This window comes from Macaca thibetana, chromosome 15 (assembly GCF_024542745.1).
Source record: "Macaca thibetana thibetana isolate TM-01 chromosome 15, ASM2454274v1, whole genome shotgun sequence".
Taxonomy (NCBI): Eukaryota; Metazoa; Chordata; class Mammalia; order Primates; family Cercopithecidae; genus Macaca; species Macaca thibetana.
In genome coordinates, this window is record NC_065592.1 from 73,942,553 (window position 1) to 73,968,702 (window position 26,150).

The 26,150-nt window shown below is 44.8% G+C and overlaps 1 protein-coding gene across 4 annotated transcripts in view; it reads right to left on the bottom strand.

Annotated features, from left to right (window-relative positions):
• Positions 1-24,517, bottom strand: part of KDM4C (lysine demethylase 4C) — a 416,349-nt gene extending 391,832 nt beyond the window's left edge. For all 4 annotated transcript variants that reach the window (XR_007719783.1, XM_050761129.1, XM_050761128.1 and 1 more), the window contains exon 1: positions 23,056-24,517. The gene's annotated coding sequence lies outside the window, so the exon portion shown is untranslated. The remainder of the gene's footprint in view (positions 1-23,055) is intronic.
• Positions 24,518-26,150: the final 1,633 nt, after the last annotated feature.

The window sequence follows — 26,150 nt, forward strand, 5'->3', positions numbered from 1 at the left end:
AGGTTAATTTCATAAAGATTACACCAAGGAACCAATTATTAGAAAGGATTATTATCAAAACACAAGAGTGAATAAACCTCCATGTGATGCACATCTGGTATTTGTAAAACAGCAGGTTTCCCACTTGCCATTGTCATCAGTTTATATTTGATAACTGCATCAGTCATGATTCAATTACCCATAGTAGACACTGCTCTGGTTAACTTAAGCAGAAAGGGATTTGATATTGACTAGTGTTAGAGCACTGTTGAAGGTTGCAAGAGCAGGCTCTCAGCTGGATCCCCAGGGAAGTCTCCCAGAACACTGTTGCAGCAGGAGCTGTCAAGGGAACTGCCACTGCTACTACAAATAGAAGATCAGGGTCCAAGTTCATAGCACCTTGGCTGAGATCTGGGGAGCATGAAGTTGCTGTGGCATCTGTTTGTTTCATGAACACATCAAATTAGTTATGATCTGGGGGTCAGGAATCATGCCAGAACTATTTCTTCAGACCCAAGCTACTTCTGCTAGATCTGCTCCAGCAAGAAGAATGCCTTACAGGTTTCCACTCTCTCCTTACTCTGCTCAGTTTTGAATCTAAGTCTTTTCATATCAAAATACTTTAATCGGGCTGGGCAAGGTAGCTCAGGCCTGTAATCCCAGCATTTTGGGAGGCCAAGGCAGGTAGATCACCTGAGGTCAGGAGTTCAAGATCAGCTTGGCCAACATGGTGAAATCTTGTCTCTATTAAAAATACAAAAAAATTGGCCAGGCCACTGCACTCCAGTCAGGGCAAATGTGAGACTCCTTCTCATTAAAAAAAAAAAAAAAGACACCAAACCTCCACCTAGATAGATCTCACAAATGTAACACTGTGACACAGAGTCTTGCTCTGTTACTCAGGCTGGAGTGCAGTGGCATGATCCCAGCTCACTGCAACCTCCGCCTCCTGGGTTCAAGAGATTCTCCTGCCTCAGTCTCCCAAGTAAGTGGGATTATAGGCATGTGCCACCACGCCCAGCTAAATTTTGTATTTTTAGTAGAGGCGGGGTTTCACCATGTGGGCCAGACTGGTCTCAAACTCCTGACCTTAAGTGATCCTCCTGGCTCAGCCTCCCAAAGTGCTGGTATTACAGGCATGAGCCACTGCACTGGGCCTTGGAAAAATCTGATAGATCTTTGTATTTAGCTGTGGAAGCAGAGAGTTGTCACTTGAGTGAATAAATTATTTAGCTATAAAGGCCTGAAAACCAGGATGGGTGAGGTGGCTCATGCCCATAATCCCAGGACTTTAGGAGGCTCAAGCGGGAGGATCACCTAAGGTCAGGAGTTCAAGACCAGCCTGGCCAACATGGTGAAACCCTGTGTCTACTAAAAACACAAAAATCAGCCAGGGTGGTGGCAGGTGCCTGTAATCCTAGCTACTCAGGACGTTGGGGCAGGAGAATTGCCTGAACCCAGGAGGCAGAGGTTGCAGTAAGCTGAGATTGCACCACTGCATTCCTGCCTTGGCAACAAAGCGAGAATCCATCTCAAAAAAAAAAAAAAAAAAAAAAAAAAAAAAAAGAAAAAATTAGCCAAGCATGGTGGCATGTCTGCAGTCCCAGCCACTCAGGAGGCTGAGGCAGGAGGATTTCCTGAGACCAAAAGTTCAAGGCTGCAGTGAGCTATATTTTGCCACTGCACTCCAGTCTGGGAAACAGACTGAGATTCTGTCTTTACGGGGAACGGGGGAGGCCTGAAAAGCTGTTTGTTTTGAAGAAAAATGATAGAATGATGGGACTAGTTATCTTGACTGTCAAACTTAAGAATTTCAAGTTTTTCGGTTTGCAATTGGAAACCATTTTAGTTTGCAATTACAAACCATTTTAAATCTAGAGGATGACTTGTTAAGAATGTTACATTTGATTAGCCAAACATGGTGGAGGCAGGTGGAGGTTGCGGTGAACCAATATCACGCCACTGCACTCCAGCCTGGGCGACAGAGCAAGACTGAGTCTCAAAAAAAAAAAAATTTAACTTCAAGGACCTGGGGGCAATGAGAACAGAGATAACAACTTTCTTGTCTTAGGTAAAGGGAACAATCTCAAAAATGTAAAACACAGGCATTCACTACTGAAAGAGCTACACTCACTACAGAAAAGATAAAATGAGGCAGACCACATTGTCATTCTAAAAGTCCTCCCATCAGCCCCCGGAGATGTGCCCAGCTGAAGCTGAAGGAAGAATCTTTGCATGACTAACAGCTAGAGCAGCTAACATTTAAGTACTTAACATGAACATAACAAACCTACTCAAAATTAGCTTCGAAAAGAGAAAGCCTAGGAGTTACTGAGGTTTTTCTGAGAACTTAAGTGGCAGAAAGGTGTAGACAGCTTTGGGTGCTTAAGTCCTGCTTCCACCCTGCTGTAGATGAAAACACCAAAAGTATAATATTAATAAAAAGAATTCGGCCAGGCGCGGTGGCTCACGCCTCTAATCCCAGCACTTTGGGAGGTCAAGGCGGGTGGATCACAAGGTCAGGAGATCAAGACCATCCTGGCTAACACAGTGAAACCCCGTCTCTACTAAAAATACAAAAAATTAGCCGGGAGTGCCGGCGGGCGCCTGTAGTCCCACTTACTCGGGAGGCTGAGGCAGCAGAATGCCGTGAACCCGGGAGGCGGAGCTTGCAGTCTCAAAAAAAAAAAAAGTATTCTTCCCAGATAGCTGCCTAAATTGACTAAAGTCCAAAGGAAATCAACAACAGCAATACAGATTAGCCAACTGACTACAGATTTCTCCCTCTTTGTTAGGAAGTGAAAATCCATTCTTTCCGTACTTGGGGGTAGGGGGTGAAAATACAGAAGGGTGAGGAATCCTGGAAAAGTTACCAGACAAGACAATAAAAACTTCAGGGTAAACCTAAGCGCTACAGGAATTCCTGGGGAAAAGATAGGACTAAAAATGGGCCCAGTAGGAGAAGGCTTTAAAAAGTGGGTTTGAGGCCAGGCACGGGGGCTCACGCCTGTAATCCCAGCACTTTGGGAAGCCGAGGCGGGTAGATCATGAGGTCAGGAGTTTGAGACTAGCCTGGCCAAGATGGTGAAACCCCATTTCTACTAAAAACACAAAAATTACCCAGGCATGGTGGCATGCGCCTGTAATCCCAGCTACTCGGGAGGCAGAGACACGAGAATCGCTTAAACCCAGGAGGCAGAGGTTGCAGTGACAGTGAGCTAAGATAGCGCCACTGCATTCCAGTCTGGGCCAACAAGAGCGAAACTCCATCTTAAAAAAAAAAAAAAAAAAAGTGAGTTTGAGATGGGCCTTGAAGATAAATGGGACTTGAGCCAAAGAAAGATGTGTTGAGGCCAGGCACGGTGGCTCACGCCTGTAATCGTAGCAAGTTGGGAAGTCAAGAGATTAAGACCATCCTGGCCAACATGGTGGAAACCCCGTCTCTACTAAAAATACAAAAATTTAGCTGGGCGTGGTGGCATGCACCTGCAGTCCCGGCTACTGGGGAGGCTGAGGCAGGAATTGCTTGAACCCAGCAGGCAGAGGTTGCTGTGAGCCAAGATCGTGCCACTGCACTCCAGCCTGGCAACAGCGCGAGACTCCATTTCAAAAAAGCAAAGAAAGATGTGTTGAGCTGGGCATGGTGGCATGCACCTGTAATTCCTGTAGTTCCAATTACCCAAAAGGCTAAGGCAGGAGACTACCCTGAGCCCAGGAGCTCAAGGCTTCAGTGAGCTATGATCGCACACTACACTCTAGTCCAGGAGACAAAGTGAGGCCTCCATCTCTAAAAAGAAAAAAGAGAAAGGTGTGTTATCCTTCTTTGGGATATAGGCAACACACAAAAATAATTTTTAATTGTTCATGTATCAAAAGTAACAATGGTTCTCAACCAGGGGTGATTTTGTATCCTTGGGGACATTGGCAATGCCTGGAGACATTTTTGTCACAAGAGGAAGAGTGCAAGTTGCATCTAATGGGTAGAAGCCAGATATGCTGTTAAACATAGGAAAGTCCCCACAACAAGCAACTGCCAAGCACCAAAACATCAGTAGTGCAATGGTTTAAAAACCATTTGCGCAGTGGCTCACGCCTGTAATCCCAGCAGTTTGGGAGGCTGAGGCAGGCGGATCGCCTGAGGTCAGGAGTTCGAGACCAGCCTGACCAACATGGAGAAACCCTGTCTCTACTAAAAATACAAAATTAGCCGGGTGTGTGGCCCATGTCTGTAATCTCAGCTACTCCGGAGGCTGAGGCAGGAGAACTGCTTGAATCTGGGAGGTAGAGGTTGCGAAGAGCCGAGCTTGTGCCATTGCACTCCAGCCTGGGCAACAAGAGCAAAACTCCATCTCAAAAAAAAAAAAAAAAACCATTTGCTAGTGCCCACAGAAATTCTAGCATAAGTTCAACAATAGACATGTACAATAATGTTCATTACCGCATTTTTGTAACAGTTAAAAACTGAAAACTCAAAAGTCAATCTACAAGAGAATAAGTAAATGAATCACAATATATTCACCTGATGGAACTACACAGCAGTGAAAATTAACAAATCATAGCTACTCCCAGAAATATGGATGAATCACCAAGCGCAATGGCTCACGCCTGTAATCCCAGCACTTTGGGAGGCCAGACAGGCTGATTACTTGAGGTCAGGAGTTCCAGACCAGCCTGGCCAACATGGTGAAACCCCATCTCTACTAAAAATACAAAAATTAGGTGGGTGTAGTGGCACATGCCTGCAATCCCAGCTACTCCGGACACTGAGACAGGAGAACTGCTTGAGTCTGGGAGGCGGAGGTTGCAGTAAGCCGAGCTGACTGTGCCACTGCACTTGCACTCCGGCCTCGGCAACAGAGCAAGACTCCATCTCAAAAAAAGAAAATAAATATGGATGAATCTCAGAAAGTCTTGAACTAACCAAAGCGTAAGTCCACTTTCACGAATCTAAAAAATAAAATTTAATCTACTCTTTAAGGATAAATGCATAAAAAATCCGTTTTTTTAAAGCAAGGGCATATGGAACACAAAAATCAGGACACAGTTGCCAAGGAGAGAAGGTGGATGAGGTAGAAGAGAAACACACCGTGTTATCTGGGTGAATTCATAGAACTATATTATGTCTTTTGCATGCTCCAAGTTCATATAAAACCTTTTTTAAAGATGAAACAATCAATATAGGTAACATATTTCTATAAATATCACCAAGAAAATGTTTTAATTCTATGTTAAAACTAATTTTTTTTTTAAACAGTTTCACCCTGCCGGGCGAGGTGGCTCAAGCCTGTAATCCCAGCACTTTGGGAGGCCGAGACGGGTGGATCACAAGGTCAGGAGATCGAGACCATCCTGGCTAACACAGTGAAACCCCGTCTCTACTAAAAAATACAAAAAACTAGCCGGGCGAGCTGGCGGGCGCCTGTGGTCCCAGCTGCTTGGGAGGCTGAGGCAGGAGAATGGCGTGAACCCGGGAGGCGGAGCTTGCAGTGAGCTGAGATCAGGCCACTGCACTCCAGCCTGGGCGACAGAGCAAGACTCCGTCTCAAAAAAAAAAAAAAAAAAAAAAAAAAAAAAAAAAAAAAAAAAACAGTTTCACCCTGTCACCCAGGCTGGAGTGCAGTGGCACAGTCTCAGCTCACTGCAATCTCCCCCTCCCAGGTTCAAGTGATTCTCCTGCCTCAGCCTCCCAAGTAGCTGGGATTACAGGTGTGTACCACCACACCTGGCTAATTTTTGTATTTTTAGTAGAGAAGGGGTCTTGCCATGTTGCCCAGCCTGGTCTCAAACTTCTGGGCTCAAGCAATCCGCCCACCTCGGCCTCCCAAAGTGCTGGGATTACAGGTATGAGCCACTGCGCCCTGCCTAAAACTATTCTTTAAGAAATCCTTCTGTATGTCAAGCAATTACTCTAAGTTTTTTAATTTGACAATTCCATATGTTTGTATATTACCTAAAGGAAGACAAACTTGCATGCCCAGTGAAGGACTGTGAACCCCAACAGAGGACTGTAAACTGTTTCTTCATTGTATTTTGTTACATTACTTTAATGTAAATGTCTAGAGTGGCCAGGCACGGTGGCTCACACCTGTAATCCCAGCACTTTGGGAAGTGGAGGCAGGTGGATCACTTGAGGTCAGGAGTTCGAAACCAGCCTGACCAATATGGTGAAACCCCATATTGTACTCTAATATTGTACCCAAATATTGTACATATTTGTACTCTACTCGAAGTACAAAAATTAACCAGATGTAGTGGCATGCGCCTGTAGTCCCAGCTACTCAGGAGGCGAGACAGGAGAATTGCTTGAACTCAGGAGGCAGAGTTTGCAGTGAGCCAAGATTGTGCCACTCTCACTCCAGCCTGGGCGACAGAGCAAGACTCCGTCTCAAAAATAAACAAATAAATAATAAAAATAAATAAAACAAATGCCTAGGGTTTGGTTATGCATTTGTATCCAAGACCTTAAAAAGGAAATAACTTGCCTAGGTCTCTTCCCCCAATCTTACTCTATTACACAACCAGTAACACATCTACGAATACCTATACATTTTCTTTTTTTTTTTTTGAGACAGAGTCTCACTCTGTCACCCAGGCTGGAGTGCCATGGTGCAGTCTTGGCTTACTGCAACCTCCGTCTGGGTTCGAGCAATTCTCCTGTCTCAGCGACCTGAGTAGCTGGAATTATAAGCATGCGCTATGACATCCAGCTAATTTTTGTTTTAGTCGAAACAAGATTTCACCATGTTGACCAGGCTGGTCTCAAACTCCTGGCCTAAGTGATCCACCCATCTCAGCCTCCCGAAGTGCTGGGATTATAGGCATGAGCCACCACGCCTGGCCTATGAATACCTATACAGATAAAACTGACAGATTAAATGGACAATCAAGTGTAGCTCATTTGGTAAAATACCTTTAACTTCTAATTAATCATAAACTATAATATTGACGACGACATTGGCATTTAATAAATTTGTCTAAAGTATCTGCTTCTGTTTTTTTAAAAATGGTAATTTATGGTAGCATTTGCACACTGTGGCTGGGCACAGCTTGTAATTCCAGCACAATGGGAGGCTGAGGCAGGAGGATCGCTTAAGCTCAGGAGTTCGAGACGAGGCTGGGCAATATAGGGAGACTCTGTCTCTCCAAAAAAATTAAAAAATTAGCCAGCCATGGTAGTGTGCACCTGTAATCCCAGTTACTCAGGAGGCTGAGGCAGGAGGATCACTGCAGTCTGGGAGGTCGAGGCTGCAGTGTGCCATGATCTCAACACTCCACTCTAGCCTGAGTGACAGAGTGAGACTTTGTCAAAAAAAAAAGAAAAAGAAAAGCCAGGCACTGTGGCTCACACCTGTAATCCTAGCACTTCGGGAGGCCCAGATGGGTGGATCACCTGCAGTCAAGAGTTTGGGACTGGCCTGACCAACATGGTGAAATCTTTCTCTACTAAAAATACAAAAATTAGCCAGGCATGGGGGGGTGGCACGCACCTGGAATCCCAGCTACTCAGGAGGCTGAGGCAGGAGAACTGCTTGAACCCAGGGGGCAGAGGTTGTAGTGAGCTGAGATGGCGCCACTTCACTCCAGCATAGGTAAAGAATGAAACTCCGTCTCAAAAAAGAAAAAGAAAAAAATTGAAAGAAAATAATTTGTGCCAGGTGCGGTGGCTCACGCCTGTAATCCCAGCACTTTGGGAGGCCGAGGCGGGCGGATCACGAGGTCAGGAGATCGAGATCATCCTGGCTAACAGGATGTAGTAGAAACCCGGTCTCTACTAAAAATACAAAAAAAAAAAAAAATTGCCGGGCATGGTGGCGGGCGCCTGTAGTCCCAGCTACTCGGGACGCTGAGGCAGGAGAATAGCGAGAACCTGGGAGGCAGAGCTTGCAGTGAGCCGAGATCATGCCACTGCACTCAGCCTGGGCGACAGAGTGAGACTCTGTTTCAAAAAAAAAAAAAAGGAAAATTATTTGTATATTATGCACCCTACCAATATCTTTTGATATGGTAGCAAATCTCGACATAAATATGCCATTAATGGCTGTGGGGGAGGGGACAAGAAAATTTACAAACAACAATAATTCTAAATAAGAAATCTGTGGCCAGGCACAGTGGCTCATGCCTGTAATCCCAGCACTTTGGGAGGCCGAGGCAGGTGGATCACGAGCTCAGGAGATCGAGCCCATCCTGGCTAACGCGGTGAAATCCCATCTCTGCTAAAAATACAAAAAGTTAGTCGGGCACGGTGGGGGCGCCTGTAGTCCCAGCTACTCAGGAGGCTGAGGCAGGAGAATGGCATGAACCCAGGAGGTGGAGCTTGCAGTGAGCCGAGATCGTGCCACTGCACTCCAGCCTGGGCGACAGAGCGAGACTCCATCTCAAAAAAAAAGAAAAAAGTTACAAAGACTGTTAAAATCACTTTTTTTTTTTTTTTTTTTTTTTTTTTTTTTTTTTTTTTTTTTTTTTTTTTTTTGAGACGGAGTCTCGCTCTACCGCCCAGGCTGGAGTGCAGTGGCCGGATCTCAGCTCACTGCAAGCTCCGCCTCCCGGGTTTACGCCATTCTCCTGCCTCAGCCTCCCGAGCAGTTGGGACTACAGGCGCCTGCCACCGCGCCCGGCTAGTTTTTTGTATTTTTTTAGTAGAGACGGGGTTTCACCGTGTTAGCCAGGATGGTCTCGATCTCCTGACCTCGTGATCCGCCCGTCTCGGCCTCCCAAAGTGCTGGGACTACAGGCTTGAGCCACCGCGCCCGGCCCTAAAATCACTTTTTAAAACTTGCAAACCTAACACTGTATCCGGTATGAGATGTGATCCTTATGAAAAGTTAAAAAAAGAAAAATTCTGAACAGTTGTCAGTAAATTTGTGCTTTAAAAAACTGAATTAAAGGCCGGGCGCAGTGGCTCACGCCTGTAATCCCAGCACTTTGGGAGGCCGAGGCGAGTGGATCACCTGAGGTCGGGAGTTCGAGACCAGCCTGACCAACATGGAGAAACCTCGTTTCTACTAAAAATACAAAATTAGCTGGGCCTGGTGGCACATGCCTATAATCCCAGCCACTAGGGAGGCTGAGGCAGGAGAATTGCTTGAACCTGGGAGGCAGAGGTTGTGGTGAGCCGAGATCGTGCCATTGCACTCCAGCCTAGGCAACAACAGTGAAACTCCGCCTAAAAAAAAAAAAAAAAAAAAAAAAACCTAAACTAAATTAATTCTCACTTCTAGAAAAATTACAAAACTACGCTAAAATTTGGGTCCAGAGAGGACCAAATATCTACGTAATCAATGCCAACAAATATTTCTGCTTGAACAGATAAAGAGACTGTTCTGGCTGGGCAAAGTGGCTCACGCCTATAATCCCAGCACTTTGGGAGGCCGAGGTGGGTGGATCACCTAAGCTCAGAAGTTCAAGACCAGCCTGGCCGGCTGGGAACAGTGGCTCATGCCTGTAAATCCCAACACTTTGGGAGGCCGAGACAGATGGATCACTTGAGGTCGGGCATTCAAGACCAGCCTGACCAACATGGAGAAACCCCATCTCTACTAAAAATACAAAATTAACCAGGCATGGTGGTGCATGCCTGTCATCCCAGCTACTTGGGAGGATGAGGCAGGAGAATCGCTTGAACCTGGGAGGCAGAGGTTGTGGTGAGCCGAGATCATGCCATTGCACTCCAGCCTGGGCAACAAGAGCGAGACTCCGTCTCAAAAAAAACACAAACCAGTCTAGCCAACATGGTGAAACCCCGTCTGTACCAAAATACAAAAATTAGCTGGGCGTGGTGGCAGCCACCTGTAATTCCAGCAACTTGAGAGGCTGAGGCAGAATTGCTTGAACCCAGAAGGTTGACGTTACAGTGAGCCGAGATCGCGCCACTGCACTCCAGCCTGGGCAACAGAGTAAGACTCTGTATCGAAAGAAAGAAAAAAGAAAAACAGACTGTTCTATGAATATTAATTTAGAAACCTAACTCATTCACTTTCTAAATCCTTATTTTTATGTAACTGAATTGATAAAGACAGAAGGCAGCCAAACAAAGCCATTCCAACAGTTTCCAAAATTTGCATTCCACAGGATTGTGAGTTCACACTAAAAGCCTGCTGGGCTTGCACTGTCTCCCTCGTGGTGGCTGAAATGGGGAGAGGCTTCCCAACACCTGCAAAGGCTACCTGAGTCTCCCAGGTAGGTCACAACCCCTTGGGCCTGCTGTGGCTTCCTGGCAACTACCACCCAGGTCACCCACTGAGGCCCTCCAGCACTCAGCCTGGGCAGCAAGCCCCTCACCAACTAGCACACTGCACTGCCTCTGCACCCACCTGTTGCCTGGACCATTGCTTTCCAGCAATTCTATATTGTGACTTTTATGAGATTACCCAGTCTCTTTAGTCCCATCAGAAGGACTCAGGGGAAGCCACATAAACTACTCATTCTTAGTTTAAAACATAAAAACTAAGCCTTAAAATTGAAATACTGGCCGGGCGCGGTGACTGACGCCTGTAATCCCAGCACTTTGGGAGGCCAAGGTGAGTGGATCACCTGAGGTCGTGAGTTCGAGACCAGGCCTGACCAACATGGAGAAACCCCATCTCTACTAAAAACACAAAATTAGCTGGCCGTGATGGCACATGCCTGTAAACCCAACCACTCAGAAGGTTGAGGCAGGAAATCGCTTGAACCCAGGAGGCAGAGGTTATGGCACTGAACTCCAGCTTGGGCAACAGAGCGAGACTCTGTCTCAAAAAATAAATAAATAAATAAACAAATTTTAAAAATTGAAATACTTAGAAAACATAATTCAAGACAATTTAATATGCAAACTTTCCAATTATTCCTAAAGATTCACAATCAGGCCAGGTGCAATGGCTCACGCCTGTAATCCTAGTACTTTGGGAGGGGGAGGCCGAGGCAAGAGGATCACCTGAGCTCAGTAGTCTGAGACCAGCCTGGGCAACTTTGAGAGACCTCATCTCTTAAAAAGGAAAAAAAAAAAAAGATTCATGGCCGGGCACAGTGGCTCACACCTGTAATTCCAGTACTTTGGGAGGCTGAGGCGGGTGGATCACAAGGTCAGGAGGATTGAGACCAGCCTGGCCAATATGGTGAAAACCCGTCTCTACTAAAAATACAAAAATTAGCTGGAAGTGGTGGCACGCACCTGTAGTCCCAGCTACTCTGGAGGCTGAGGCAGAAGAATTGCTTGAACCAGGGAGGCAGAGGTTGCGGTGAGCCGAGATCACGAGATTCCGTCTCAAAAAAAAAAAAAAAAAAAAAAATTCAAAATCTCAAAAACCATATATGATATCGTCTATACTGAAAAAAAAAAAAAAGAGGTTGAAAAACATCAAACAAAATAATCTGACCATCCTTGCTTTTTTCATTATTAATGAATGCAAGAAATACTATTTTAGAGAATTATGGCAATTTGCACATTTTTTGTTAACTATGTGTCAAAAAAAACAAACCTGAGGGAAATGAATTTGACATATGCCATATGCAATCTGTGACACTGAAACTTGCAAAAGTATTTGTTGATCATGTATTCCTTCAATCCTGATACCAATACACAGCTTCCTTGACATGAAAATACATCTAAATGTATTTTCAATATCTACAAAATGAAATAGGAAACCATAAATCCAAACTGATAAGTTGACAGTTTGACAAGTTTAATTTCCCCAGAGTCTCAAATATTTAACGAACTTATAGTAAAATTAAATACAATCATGATACAAGCACAAAGTAAAGTCATAGTCTGTTACCCAACATTTTTCCTTGATTTACAACACATGGGGATTTTTTTTGGTAGTTTTTTTTTTTTTTTTCTTTTTGAGACGGAATTTCACTCTTGTTGCCCAGGCTGCAGTGCAATGGCACGATCTCAGCTCACTGCAACCTCCGCCTCCCAGGTTCAAGCAATTCTCCTGCCTCAGCCTCCCAAGTAGCTGGGGTAACAGGCATGCACCACTATGCCCGGTTAATTTTTGTATTAGTAGTAGAGACAGGGTTTCGTCATGTCGGCCAGGCTGGTCTCAAACTCCTGACCTCAGGTGATCCACCCGCCTCAGCCTCCCAAAGTGTTGTGATTATAGGCATGAGCCACCAGGCCTGGCCTAACACATGGTTTTAATAAATACATGACCAAACCCTTACTAATGTTCACAAAAATAAATTCTATCTAGACTACATTTTGTCTAATTCATAATTTTTCTTTGTTGTTAAATAGCAAAACAAATGTCTCCACTGACCCTTTCTCCATGTGCTTGCTCTTGGAGCTGAAGGAGGCACTGTCCATCTACACAAACTCCTTCAGTAGCATAACACTGAGAGCTATCCTCATTGACAACTCGAGTACTGACATCTTATTAAAAAGAACCTTCTTATTTAAAAAGTCTTGCATTTGCTTGGTTCTTTACTGTGCTTTAACATATATTACTTCATTTTCATTCTTAAAAGTTCTCTATGATGTTAGCAGGCTGTGATTATTCCCATCTGAGAAATGATGAAACCAAGGCTCAGAAATGGAAATAAATTTTCTAAGGTCAAACAGCAAATAAGTGCAATGAACTGACTGCAAGTTTTGTATCCCGGACCCAGATCCCAAATATAACTGACCTCTTTGCTAGGCTCTCCAGCTGCCAAAAAAAGAAAAGAGAAGAAAAAAAGAAAAAAGTTCACACCAAGGCCCACTAAACAAGAAACAAATCTTCTCTCCACTAGGTAAAGAATTCTGATCAATTTTTCAGAAATGTATGACATGTTATTTAAGATGTTCCAGAATGCGTGGAAAAAAAAAAAAAATAGCAAGCTTAGAAATCCTTTCTTAAGAAGCCTAAAATGAGTAACAAAACTTAAAAACGACCCAAGAAAACTGCAAACCAGCTTCATTTAAGAGTATTGATGAAAATTTCCTTTTTAAAATGAACAAACTCCAGGCCAGGTGCAGTGGCTCACGCCTGTAATTCCAGCACTTTGGGAGGCCGAGGTAGGTAGATCAAGTGAGGTAAGGAGTTCGAGACCAGCCTGGTCAACAGGGTGAAACCCCACCTCTACTAAAAATACAAAAATTACCCAGACGTGGTGGCGGGCACCTGTAGTCCCAGCTACTCGGGAGGTTGAGGCAGTAGAATTGCTTGAACCCGGGAGGCGGAGGTTGCAGCGAGCCGAGATTGCATCACTGCACTCCAGCCCGGGCAACAGAGAGAAACTCCATCTTTAAAAAAAAAAAGAAAGAAAAACAAAAAGTGCCAAGATCATGAAAATCAAGACCATGAAGATCAAGGAAAAAAAAAATCAAGATCATGAAAATCCTTCTCAAATCCATATTTGAGATTGAAGGATGCTTAAAAGAACTAAAACAAGAATATACATTGCACAATTCTGCACTGGATACTTTTGCTACCAAGAACATTAATTACTATAACAAACAGTGAAACACGAAGAATCTAAAAATTAGATGACAGTAATACATCAGTGTTAATTTCCTGATTTTGATAGATATACCACAGTTACAGAGAAAAATGTAGGAAATACACATTGAGTTATTGAGGAGTGAGGGAGCATGAAGACAACCATTTGTGTAAAAAAAAATTTAAACATAAACATAAATTTATTAGAATATCTCTAAAATTCCCTAAAAGAAACCTTAACAGGGGTTTACCGGAAGAAGGGAACTAGCTGTCTAAAGGCTAAAAGTGAGAACCACGTACATTTTACCCTTTCATACCTTCTGAATTTTATATCTTGTTATACACCTTGTACTGCCTATTTGAAAATAATAAAAGAAATATTATATGTGTATACATAATACAAATTTAGAAAAATACATAAAAATTATCAAAAAAGGAAAATGAATTTACCTATCTCAGGGCCAGATTCTTCCTGCTAACGAAAGCTGCCTGAATATTATAGACTGAGAGGTATCACTTTACGTGCCCAAATTTTAGGGAAAGATTCCTTTTTGAAAGTTAAATAGATGGCCGGGCACAGCAGCTCACGCCTATAATCCCAGCACTTTGGAAGGCTGAGGCGGACAGGTCATCTGAGGTCATGAGTTCAAGACCAGCCTGGACAACATGGCAAAACCCCATTTCTACTAAAAACGGCAAAACCCCATCTCTACTAAAAATACAAAAATTAGCAAGGCATGGTGGCAGGCGCCTGTAGTCCCAGCTACTCAGGAGGCTGAGGCAGAAAAATCGCTTGAACCCGGGAGGCAGAGGTTGCAGTGAGCCGAGATCATGCCACTGCACTCCAGCCTGGGTGACAGAGCAAGACACCGTCTCAAAAAAAAAAAAAGAAAAAGAAAAAAAGAAAGAAAGTTAAATAAACTACCCGCCTACCTGCAAAAAAAAAAAAAAAAAAAAACTTCAGTTCACCCATTCAAAGGGATGCCTGCGACCATTCAAAGTATCTGATGGACTCTCAAAACAGAACAGAATCAACAATATACTAATGATCAGACAAAGCATGTCCTCGGGACTGGAATTTAAACAAACATCTAGTACAAAAACGAATGAAAAGATGGAGGAAAAAAGGGAGCCAAATGAAGGAATGTATCTGCTTCTTTAACCTTGCTCAACAAGAGAAAGCGCACTGGCAGAGAAGAATGTTCTTATAAGCAGAGGTGAATGCTCAAGGGTCAGGGAAACCCAGCAGGTTAAAAAAAAAAAAAAAGGCCGGGCGCGGTGGCTCAAGCCTGTAATCCCAGCACTTTGGGAGGCCGAGACGGGCGGATCACGAGGTCAGGAGATCGAGACCATCCTGGCTAACACAATGAAACCCCGTCTCTACTAAAAAATACAAAAAACTAGCCGGGCGAGGTGGCGGGCGCCTGTACTCCCAGCTACTCGGGAGGCTGAGGCAGGAGAATGGCGTGAACCCGGGAGGCGGAGCTTGCAGTGAGCTGAGATCCGGCCACTGCACTCCAGCCTGGGCGACAGAGCGAGACTCCGTCTCAAAAAAAAAAAAAAAAAAAAAAAAAAAAATCCTGTTCAACACTACCCATCAGCTGGGGCCTACCTGTCACCAAACAATGTGTGATCATTTACATGCTTTCCCAGGGACCAAGACTTTCTAGAAAGAGCCCTAATGAGCAGACACAGCACTTCGGATCCAGGTTCTAGTTCTTCTTGCCAGTTTAACTAGGGAACGACGCTGAAGACATTAGTCTTCCAGTGCCTGACACTCTCGGTCAACTGGAAAAGTTCTTATTTCTAAATGTGCAATGCTAAAAGTGGGAGCAGGACTATGAACCCCCATAAAATGTCCCACAAAGAGACCCTCACCAAAGGGGGCCAACTGTCCTAACTCTGACAGTTCTAATTTCAAAAGTTTTCCCGTTCTTTCCCAGTAAACAGCAAATCAATACTTAAAATGATAGCTTTTTGTATGATTATCATATATAAGTTGAGCATCTCCAATCCAAAAATCCGAAATACTCCAAAATCTGAAAGTTTTGAGGGCAAACATGACACTCAAAGTAAATGCTCATTTCAGATTTCAAATTCTCAGATTACAGATGCTCAACTGTAAATATAACGCAAATATTCCCAAATCTGAAAAAAATCCAAAATTCACGTATTTCAGATAAGGAATACTCAACCTACAGAATATATTTTCATATATTTTTAAATATTTACTTTGCCAGACACAGTGGCTCATGCCTATAATCCCAGCACTTTGGGAGGCTGAGGTGGGCGGCTTACCAAGGTCAGGAGTTCATGACTAGCCTGGCCAACATGGTGAAACCCCGTCTCTACTAAAAGTACAAAAATTAGCCTGGTGTGGTGGCGCACCCCTGTAGTACCAGCTACTCGGGAGACTGAGGCAGGGGAATAACTTGAACCCAGGAGGTGAAGGTTGCAGTGAGCCAAGATCATGCCACTGCACTCCAGCCTCAGTGACAGAGCAAGACTCCATGCCCCCGAAAAAAAAAAAAAAAAAAAAAGAAAATAGAGTACAGCACAGGTGGTAAAGTTTTGTGAAACTTTTGTTTCAATTTTATATACTTGTGTGTGTTGGGTCATGATGGGTAAGATGTATTTCCCAATGTGTGTCCTGGTTTTACAGTTTCTATTTTTGCATATATGTAAAAGTCATTAATCTGTGCAACAAATGTTTGTTGAGCACCTATACTATAGTGCTGGTGAGGCAACAGTGTGCTATACAGAAGTAATAGAAGGGAATAAAAATACTTAGTCTCTGCCCTTGTGGAATCTTTACAGGGTAGAAACAATCAAATAATCACATAAATACACGATTATAAACCACTAAGTGTTAGGGAAAAATACAGGGAATTAAGATAGATCATCATTAGGGAAGCTGATTTAATCGGAGAAGAGAAATGAGTAAACAGGTCAGGTTTCTCTGAAGAAGTACATTCAAGTAGAGCTCAGAAAGATGTATGAAAAGGGGGAAAATGAGAGGAGAAATCAGTCAGGCAAAAAACGGCACATTCAGAAAGTTGTATACAGTTTGAAGAAAAGAAAAGCCAATAAGTAGAGAGAAAATGAAGAACCATCTAGATAAGACTTGGGTGGAGCTTGGGGTAGAAAGAGATATGGCAGGAATTTTAAATATCCTGAGGCCTATGAGAATAATCCAATAGGCATTTTAAAGATCAGGCTGAAAAGAGATTGGAGGGAGGCTGGGAGTGAATGGTAGGATACCAGTATTATTACTGAAGCAAAAGTGACAAGGTGTAAGTGATACTTTGGATGTGAGGGCTGAGGAACCATAAAGTGTTGGATAACTCATAATGAAATGAGTGAGCAATGAAATGAGATGAGATGCATGAGAAATCCCAGAGAAGCAGAGCTGAGAGGAAAGATCAGAGTTCCATTTGTTATAGTTAACAAGTAGAGATGCCAAATTAATACCTGGAACTGGATGGAGATATAAAAAAAGAAGTCATTAGCACAAACGCTTTGATGACTCATCACTCTGCTCCTTAAACATCCACCCATAGTAATATACAATATAAAACCAGAAGAATTCAGAATAAATTTGAGACTTCATGCAGTAGCGGCTCATAAATACCATAGCAGCTGAAATACCATGTGTATCTGAACAGTATACCGTGCAACAGTATAACTAAACATTCATACTCTTAAAATAACCCATTTCTATGAAATCATAGGGAATCTAGCCTATTGTGTTCACTGCTGTCCACATCTGACACAGTGTATGGCACATAGTACAAGTTAATCTACTGAAGAATTGTATCCACTACTATGCAGAATAAACCACCCATCAAAAATAAAACAAACAGTGCAAATAATGAGCAACGGTGCAAGGGGAATCTTTGTACTATGAAACATACAAATCAACCAATTAGGACATTTTTCAAGGAAAAAGGGAAAACAGTTATTTAGCACTTAGTGCTCATACCTTAATAGTCTATATTCTGTTCTATGCTACATATATCTAATGCTATATTCTGTTCTCTAAGAATTAGCTGAATTTCAGCATCAGAAATTCCAACTGGGTAGCCTATTGTAAGTACTCCTACCATTCTCTAGAAGACTCTGAGTAATACGAGAAATAGCTAAAATGTAATAAAAGCTTGATGCTGAAACTATAACAAAATCTCATCTAAGTTATTAAAACAAAACAAAAACTGTTAAAAGTGCATTATGGCCGGGAGCAGTGGCTCATGCCTGCAATCCCAGCACTTTGGGAGGCCAAGGTGGGCGGATCACCTGAGGTCGGAAGTTCGAGACCAGCCTGACCAACATGGAGAAACTGCCGTCTCTACTACAAATAAAAAATTAGCCGGGCATGGTGGCACATGCCTGTAAGCCCAGCTACACAGGAGGCTGAGGCAGGAGAACTGCTTGAAACTCGGAGGCGGAGGTTGCGGTGAGCCAAGATCACTACATTTGCACTCCAGCCTGGGCAACAAGAGGGAAACTCCATATCCAAAAAAAAAAAAAAGTGAATTCTCCAATGTGAAAATGGCAACAACTGATTATTTTTCTTTTTCCTCTATCTTCTCCTGTTTCCCAGCTTTTCCAACAAACATGAATTTTTATTCACTTACTTGTTCACAAAGGTAACAATAATTCACAAGAGAAAATTTAGAAAATGCTCATAAACACAAAGGAAACAAATTACCCACAATTCCATCACCCAGAAGTTACCAACTACTGTCAATATTTTTGTGGGAACCTTTCTGTGAGCATGCATGAAGGTAGGAAGGGAAGAGAGATACATAAGTAATGGCATGATTACTTAAGACTATGAAGGAGAGTACAGAATGCTGCTATGGCCAATGTGCAGGATTGAGGGATGACTAACTTGACGCTGACAACTGAGCTGAGCTTCCTGAAGGGTGAGATGGAATCAACCAAAGAAGTGCAACTGGGGTAGTAGCAGTCCAGGCACAGGGAACAACAGCATGGGCAGAGTACCAAGCCCATTCAGGGAACTAGGAAGAAAGATGAGTTTGGTAGGAAGGAGACTGGCTGGGCAAAGTCACACACAGAGCTGATAATTAGGAGTTGTTCCCTAGAGAAAACAGCCTTGAAGCAGGAGCAGGGGGGATAGGCTTCCTTAAAGGAATTATTCTGACTGTTAATATGGGGAAAGGATTAGGCCCAGCAAGTGTGGATTTAGAAGGTCGTAACCCCCGAAGGGTAAGGAGGATGAGGAAGTAGGGAATCTTTAGGGGGTGGGGGAGTAAAAAAGACAATGACCTGGCCGGGTGTGGTGGCTCATGCCTGTAATCCCCCAGTACTTTGGGAGGCTGAGGCAGGTGGATTACCTGAGGTCAGGACTTCCAGAGCAGTCTGGCCAACATGGTGAAACCCTGTCTCTACTAAAAATACAAAAATCAGCTGGGCATGGTGGCGGGCGCCTGTAATTCCAGCTACTTGGGAGGCTGAGGCAGGAGAATGGCTTGAACCCAGGAGGCGGAGGTTGCAGTGAGCCGAAATCACGCAACTGCACTCCAGTCTGGACAACAAGAGCAAGACTCCAGCTTAAAAAAAAAAAAAAAAAAAAAAAAAAGACAATGACCTAATATTTTAAATTTATATTTTAGGCTCCACAAAATGGTATAGATTTGTAGGGATAAAAAACATACAGTGACTTTATTATATACCTCCTTATTATATACCTCCTAAGAAATTCATATCAGAAATAGAGCTTGCAGGCCAAGCACAGTGGCTCACACCTGTAATCCCAGAACTGTGGGAAGTCAAGGCAAGAGGATCACTTGAGCCCAGAATTTTGAGACTAGCCTGGGCAACACAGTGAGATCCCATCTCTACAAAAAGAATTTTTTTAATTGAAAAAAAAAGAAGGAACAATGAAAACACATGGACACAGGGAGGGGAACATCACACACCGAGGCCTGTTGGGGGGTGGGGCGCTGGGGGAGGGATAGCATTAGAAGAAATACCTAATGTAAATAATGAGTTGATGGGTGCAGCAAACCAACACGGCACATGTATACCTATGTAACAAACCTGCACGTTGTGCACATGTACCCTAGAACTTAAAAGTATAATAAAAAAAAGAAAAATGGCCGGGCATGATGGCTCACGCCTGTAATCCCAGCACTTTGGGAGGCTGAGGCAGGCGGATCACAAGGTCAGGAGATCGAGACCATCCTGGCCAACATGGTGAAACCCTCTCTCTACTAAAAATACATAAAAATGAGTTGGGCGTGGAGGCACATGCCTGTAATCCCAGCTACTGGGGAGGCTGAGGAGGAGCACTGCTCCAGGGAGTTGGAGGATGCAGATTGCAGTAAGCCAAGATCACACCACTGCACTCCAACCTGGGTGAAAGAGGGAGACTCCGTCTCAAAAAAAAAAAAGAAAAAGAAAAAAGAAGAGGTTGGGGGAGAAACATTAAATATTAATATTTAACAAAAGGGAACATAAATTTTTCAGTAGATATTGAGCTTAATCAAAGCACAGAATGTACGTGTCTTATCACTATATCCCTAATAAATATAGAGCAAATAAGTGAATATCAAGGGAATAACCATGAGCAGTATAAAGACTGTGCTAACAGGAAGGGATGATCAGGCCAGGTGCAGTGGCTCACACCTGTAATCCTAGCACTTTGGGAGGCTGAGGCAGGCAGACTGCTTGAGCCCAGGAGTTTGAGACCAGCCTGGGTACCATGGCAAGACCAGAAAAATCAGCCAGGCATGATGGCATGCACCTGTAGTCCCACCTACTTGAGAGGCTGGGGCTGGAGGATTGCCAGAGCACAGGAGGCAAAGAGGTTGCAGTGAGCCGAAACTGTGCCACTGCTGCACTCCAGCCTGGGCATCAGAGTTAGACCCTGTCTCCAAAAAAAAAAAAAAAAAAGAACAGGATGATCTTAATAATGACATCCAGAGGCCAGGCGCAGAGGTTCACGCCTATAATCCCAGCACTTTGGGAGGCTGACGTGGGCAGATCATCTGAGGTCAGGAGTTCAAGACCAGCCTGGCCAACATGGTAAAACCCTGTCTCTACAAAAACACAAAAATTAGCCAGGCATGATGGCGGGTGCCTGTAATCCCAGCTACTGGGAAGGCTGAGGCAGGAGAATCGCTGGAACCTGGGAGGTGGAGGTTGCAGTGAGCCGAGATCGTGCCATTGGCACAGAGTGAGACTCCATCTCAAAAAAAAAAAAAAAAAAAAGAAGACATCCAGAAAAAGAAAACACAGCACTAGCCATAGGATAAAGCCTCACTTTAGAGAACTGAAGTTGGTAATGGAGCAGGGAAAGGTCAACAGGATCCTTCAAGGATTGAAAGAGTATTCCCCAAGACTATTGCTCCTTATGCATGCAGTCATTCAACAGAAGATGTTTAACCCACCAATTATAAATATATATACCCAAGAGTAAAGAAAACACATGCCCACACAAAAACTAGTTCACAAATATTCATAGCAGCATTATTCAGCCAAAAGTAGGGATAACACAAATGTCTATCAACTGATGAATAAACAAAATGTGATGTATCCATAATAGAATATTAGCCATTAAAAGGAATGAAGTACTGATACAGGCTGCAACATGAATGAACTTTAAAAAACACTATGCCAAGTGAAAGAAGTCACTCACAAAAGACCAGATAGTGTATGATTCCACATATATAAAATGTCCAGAATAGCCAAATCTATTGAGACAGACAGCAGATTAGTGGTTGCCTAGGGATAGAAGGGGAGAGAACTGGAGGGAACTAGGCAATGACAGCTAATAGGAACATAGCTTCTTTTGGGGATGATAAAAAAATTTTAAAAATTCATTGTAGTGATGGTAGCACAAGACTATTCATTTACTAAAAGTTATTTTTTATTTATTTGTTTATTTATTTATTTGTATTTTTACTTTTTTTGTTTGAGATGGAGTCTCAGTCTGTCACCCAGGCTGGAGTGCAGTGGCACATCTCGGCTCACTGCAACCTCCGCCTCTCGGGTTCAAGTGATTCTCCTATCTCATCTGGGATTTCAGGCGCCCGCCACCACGCCCGGCTAATTTTTGGATTTTTAGTAGAGACAGGGTTTCGCCATTTTGGCCAGGCTGGTCTTGAACTCCTGACCTCAGGTGATCCACCCGCCTCGGCCTCCCAAAGTGTTGGGATTACAGGCACAAGGAGCCACGGCTCCCGGCCTGATTTTCAACTTTAGAAAAGCAACTGACTAAAGTCTGTTAATAAAAAGAAGTAAGACTTCGGTTTAAATTGTACTGCATTACCAAGTTTGTGGGGTACAGTAAAAGCTTACGTGAAAACTCTTCATAACACTGAAATTGGGAGAAAAAGGACCTAAAAACCCGAACAACCGTGTAATCCGTTCCAAAACAAACTATGGGAGGGATGCGCGGAAGCGAGCAAGGTAAGAAAACAAGCGATAATCGCAAAGGAGAGCCGACTGCTTGCTAGTAAAAAATGGATCTTTAAAAATTAAAAACACTAGTTTTCAACCACAGCACTTCGAAATGAGAATATCAGTCACCGTTGCCATAGAAACAGTAAAGCCAAGTTGCCCGGAATTTAAACATTTTTTTAAATACCGCAAACTGAAATGGGTGAAAATAGGGCAAAGTTTAGTGTGAACCTAAGTGGCCGGAACCTACTAGTAACTTTCACCGGGATAAAGGTGACTCTGCTTTTCTAACCTACATTTCCGAACAGTGCTTTATAAATCACCTCTCCAGGTTAGTTTATCAAGTGCAAAAAAAGTTTACCCTGTCTCTTCCGGAAAAAGAAACCTGACAAAACCCCTCCCGGAATCGCCCACAATCAGAGCGAGTCAGCGCAGGCTTGCACCGCGCAGCGAAGAGGGAGCCGAGCATCGAGTCCACGCGGAAAGCATCTGAATCCCGCCTGCTGGCTTTACTGGCAGAGCACGCAGGAAAACCCCAAGCTCCAGCCTGCAGCCCCGGCCTGTGTGGCTCCCTCCTCCACGTCCCCACTGCACGCCACGTTCTGTGCCTGGCAGTCCACGCGCCCTAATCCAACTCGCATTTATTAAGCACCCGCTGTCTACACCGCATCATGGTTCCTCCATGCACTGCAAGAAGAAATGGCCCCATGCCGGGGGAAAGAAACACCAAAAGGACAGCCGCGAGGGCTGAAGACGACCCCGAATGACGGGCTGACTGCCTGCAACGGGTGGTCAAGAGAGGAGCTCCCACCCTCACCCCGCGGGTCGTGACACTCCCAGGGAAGGGAGGGCCCCGAAGGGTGCACCAGGCCCGGCCTTCCTGGAGTCAGCCACAGACCGACTGGGGGCGTTAAGAGGTCCGCATCCCCGGACCGCCCGAGCGCTCCTGTGCCCCAAGGAGGCGACCCCGACTCCGGATCCAGGGAAAACGGCGAGCGCGGGCACCGAACCTCGGTAAGGGTCGGAGCGGGCTGTCACCGGCCCCCGCATCCCTCCCCTGCGGCCGCGGCCGGCCGCTCCCTCCCCAGCGTGACAGTCGCGGCAGTCACGGACGGAGCGTCTCTGCCCCGGCGTCGCCGCTCGTCCGGACGCCAGCACCCCCGTGCCCCACGCGGAGGGGGGCAGTGCCGGGAAGACCTCTCCGGCCCCTCCCCCCGCCCCGTCCTCCGGACTCCGGAAAAGCGGTTACCTGGCGCGCGGGTTGGGGCGAGAGCACGACCCGGTGGAGAAGGAAAAGAAGAAGACTGGCCTCTGGCCCAGGGAGATTTGGGAAATTCGGAAGACTTGTTCCGCACTAGGTGACAGCTGTTCGCTGCGCACGCGCACAGGACCCCGGCCGCCCGATCACTGCGCCGCGCCTCACCCTCCCGTCTAGGCGGTGGGTGGGAGGCAGCGGCGAAGGCGCGCGCACCGCCGGCTCTCCCTGCGCGAGGGCGCGCGCGCCGTCACGTGACCGCTGGGGCCAGCACTTGGTGAATCACGTGAGCTTACAAACAGCTTAAAGGTGCCCGGCACGCTCTTGGTTTGGGCTCAACTTCCGCGCTTTGGTTAACTTGGGCTTGCTGGTTCGCATCTTCTTGTCCTTTGGACACAGGCATATCCCATTCTTTCCGGAGGGGGCAGGTACTCGCGTAGAAGGAGGAAACAGGTGCACAGAACCTTGCCCGGAAGCGCCTGCTGGGGTCCCGCAGGGCTGGACCTGATGTAGTCCACGCGCCACACGTCCTCCTGGGCTCCGAAGCGCACCTATGGCGGCCTCCGACGCGCGAACGTCAGCGTGGCGTTGCCAGGGGTGGAGCCTCGGAATGTCCTGGAGAGCCTGGCGAGAAAGTCGGGGCTCGCAGCTGTCCGGCAATGACAGCGCTGTGTGCCTGTTCTCCCTTCACCCGGTGGCCGGGACCTCTGAGCCTCCTTCCCACAAAGGGAGATCCCGAATGGGCGAAGAGTATCTGCGTGTTCCAAACCTTTAACAAGTAACTACCGAGCAGGAGCGTTTTGTCAGCCTCTGGAAGCGAAACTGTCCGGTGTTCGAGTCACCCTTCACCGAGCACGTCCCGCCCCGACCCGCCCAAGTGTGCTCTTAAGATAAGGAGGCACAGAGGTGACCCAAATAGGAATCCCGGGCTGGCGGTACCTCAAAAACTAGAGTTGATAACAATTTGGCCTGAACTGAAGTGACTAGAAATGCAGGTGCCTCCAGCGTCTGAGACTTACATAAGTTAACGTCCTACAACTTGTTGCTTCTCCTCTGTAACTCCGCCTTCTGAGGTGTCAGAAGGAACCAACCAGACCTTAAGCCCCTGTACTGCAGAAGACAGATGGTTGAGCATCAGATGTTTTGCAAAGCTGAATGATTTTTTTTTTTTAAACTTCCTGCAGAGCTCCCAGCTGGGTCCCTTGTGGCGCTTACTCTAACGTCTTAGCTAAGAAAGATTAGGCATATCTTCACACCAGTGAGCAAAGCTGGGCTGTCTAATATGCTGAATTTTCTGTTACATTATACTGATACAGCTTTTTAAAAATATATCGACACCATTTACCACGCCCTTGAACTCGTTTCTCACTGGGATGAACATTGTGAGGACAGATGGAATGTGGTTAATTGAGCTAAGGCTAACGGGATAATTGGGTCACCATATTTCTTTAGTTGTTAAAAACAAAGTTCTGCTACCCAAACACACACTTTTTTTTTTTTTTTTTTTTGAGACGGAGTCTTGCTCTGTCGCCCAAATTGGAGTGCAGTGGCGTGATCTCGGCTCACTGCAACCTCCGCCTGCCGGGTTCAAGAGATTCTCCTGCCTCAGCCTCCCAAGTAGCTGGGATTACAGGAGCCCACAACCACGCCCAGCTAATTTTTGTATTTTCAGGAGAGACAGGGTTTCGACATGTTGGCCAGGTTGGTCACGAACTCCTGACCTCAGGTGATCCGCCCGCCTCGGCTTCCCAAAGTTCTGGGATTACAGGCGTGAGCCACTGCACCCGGCCACACATACTTCTGAACTTGCCTAACATATACTCAACTGGGAATTTTCCAAATGTGTGCGTGTATTGTCAGGATCCCAGCCATCCTTACAAGTAAATTGGATATGCTCAGATAATAAATATGCAGCCCAACATTTATTTATAACTTATAGTGAGCTAGACACTGTCTTAAGAGCTTCACATGTATTAACTAAATATAATAATTCAATGAATAGATACTGTTAATACCTCATTGTTACAGATGTGGAAACTGAAGCATAGAGATTAATATGCCCACAATCAAACAGCTAGGGTCTTTTGGAAGCCATATGCTATATTATAATAGCAATCTTGTGCACCAAAATAAAAAATCTGGAAACCTGAAATCCATTTTCTTCAGAATTTGCAGATGCACAAATAACATTTCCTTACCATTGTGAATTAGAGTATCACTTTTTTTAACCTGAAGAACTAAAGTGGATATACTAACCTTGCGGACTTCACTGAGCACTTTTTAATTTTAAGGAAGATAAAATGTCAAAACACTTCAAAAGCTGTAAAGCACTGTGTGAATCTATTAAGTGCTTCACAGTCTGGAAATTGAAGACAGCCTACTAGAAAATCAACTGGACTCGTGGCACTGAGAGCAGCGTTGTGTCCCTAATGTATCAAAATACCCCCATATTCTGAATTATCATGAAAACATTTTAGCCATATAGTAAATATTTAGATTCTATTTTTTAAATCCCAATTGCAATATATTAATGGAAGGCTGTATAAACAATACATAGATTCCCCTTGAAGTTTATATGTAATGGGAACTAATGTCCAGATTATCAGATAACCTTGGAGACAATACTTGTTTTTATTTTATTTTATTTTATTTTTCGAGACAGATTCTTGCTCTGTTGCCCAGGCTGAAGTGCAGTGGCGCCGTCTCAGCTCACTGCAGCTTTGACCTCCCAGGTTCAAGCAATTCTTGTGCCTCGTGCCTCATTCTCCTGAGTAGCTGACATTACAGGCATGTGCCATAATGCCCAGCTATTTTTTTTTTTTTTTTTTTTTTTTTTAATTCAGACAGAGTCTCGCTCTGTCGCCCAGGCTGGAGTGCAATGGCGCGATCTCAGCTCACTGCAACCTCCGCCTCCTGGGTTCAAGTGATTCTCTTGCCTAAGCCTCCCAAGTAGCTGGGACTACAGGCGCGTGCTACCACACCTGACTAATTTTTTGTACTTTTAGTGGAGACAGGGTTTCACTGTGTTAACCAGGATGGTCTTGATCTCCTGACCTCATGATCCACCCACCTCGGCCTCCCAAAGTCCT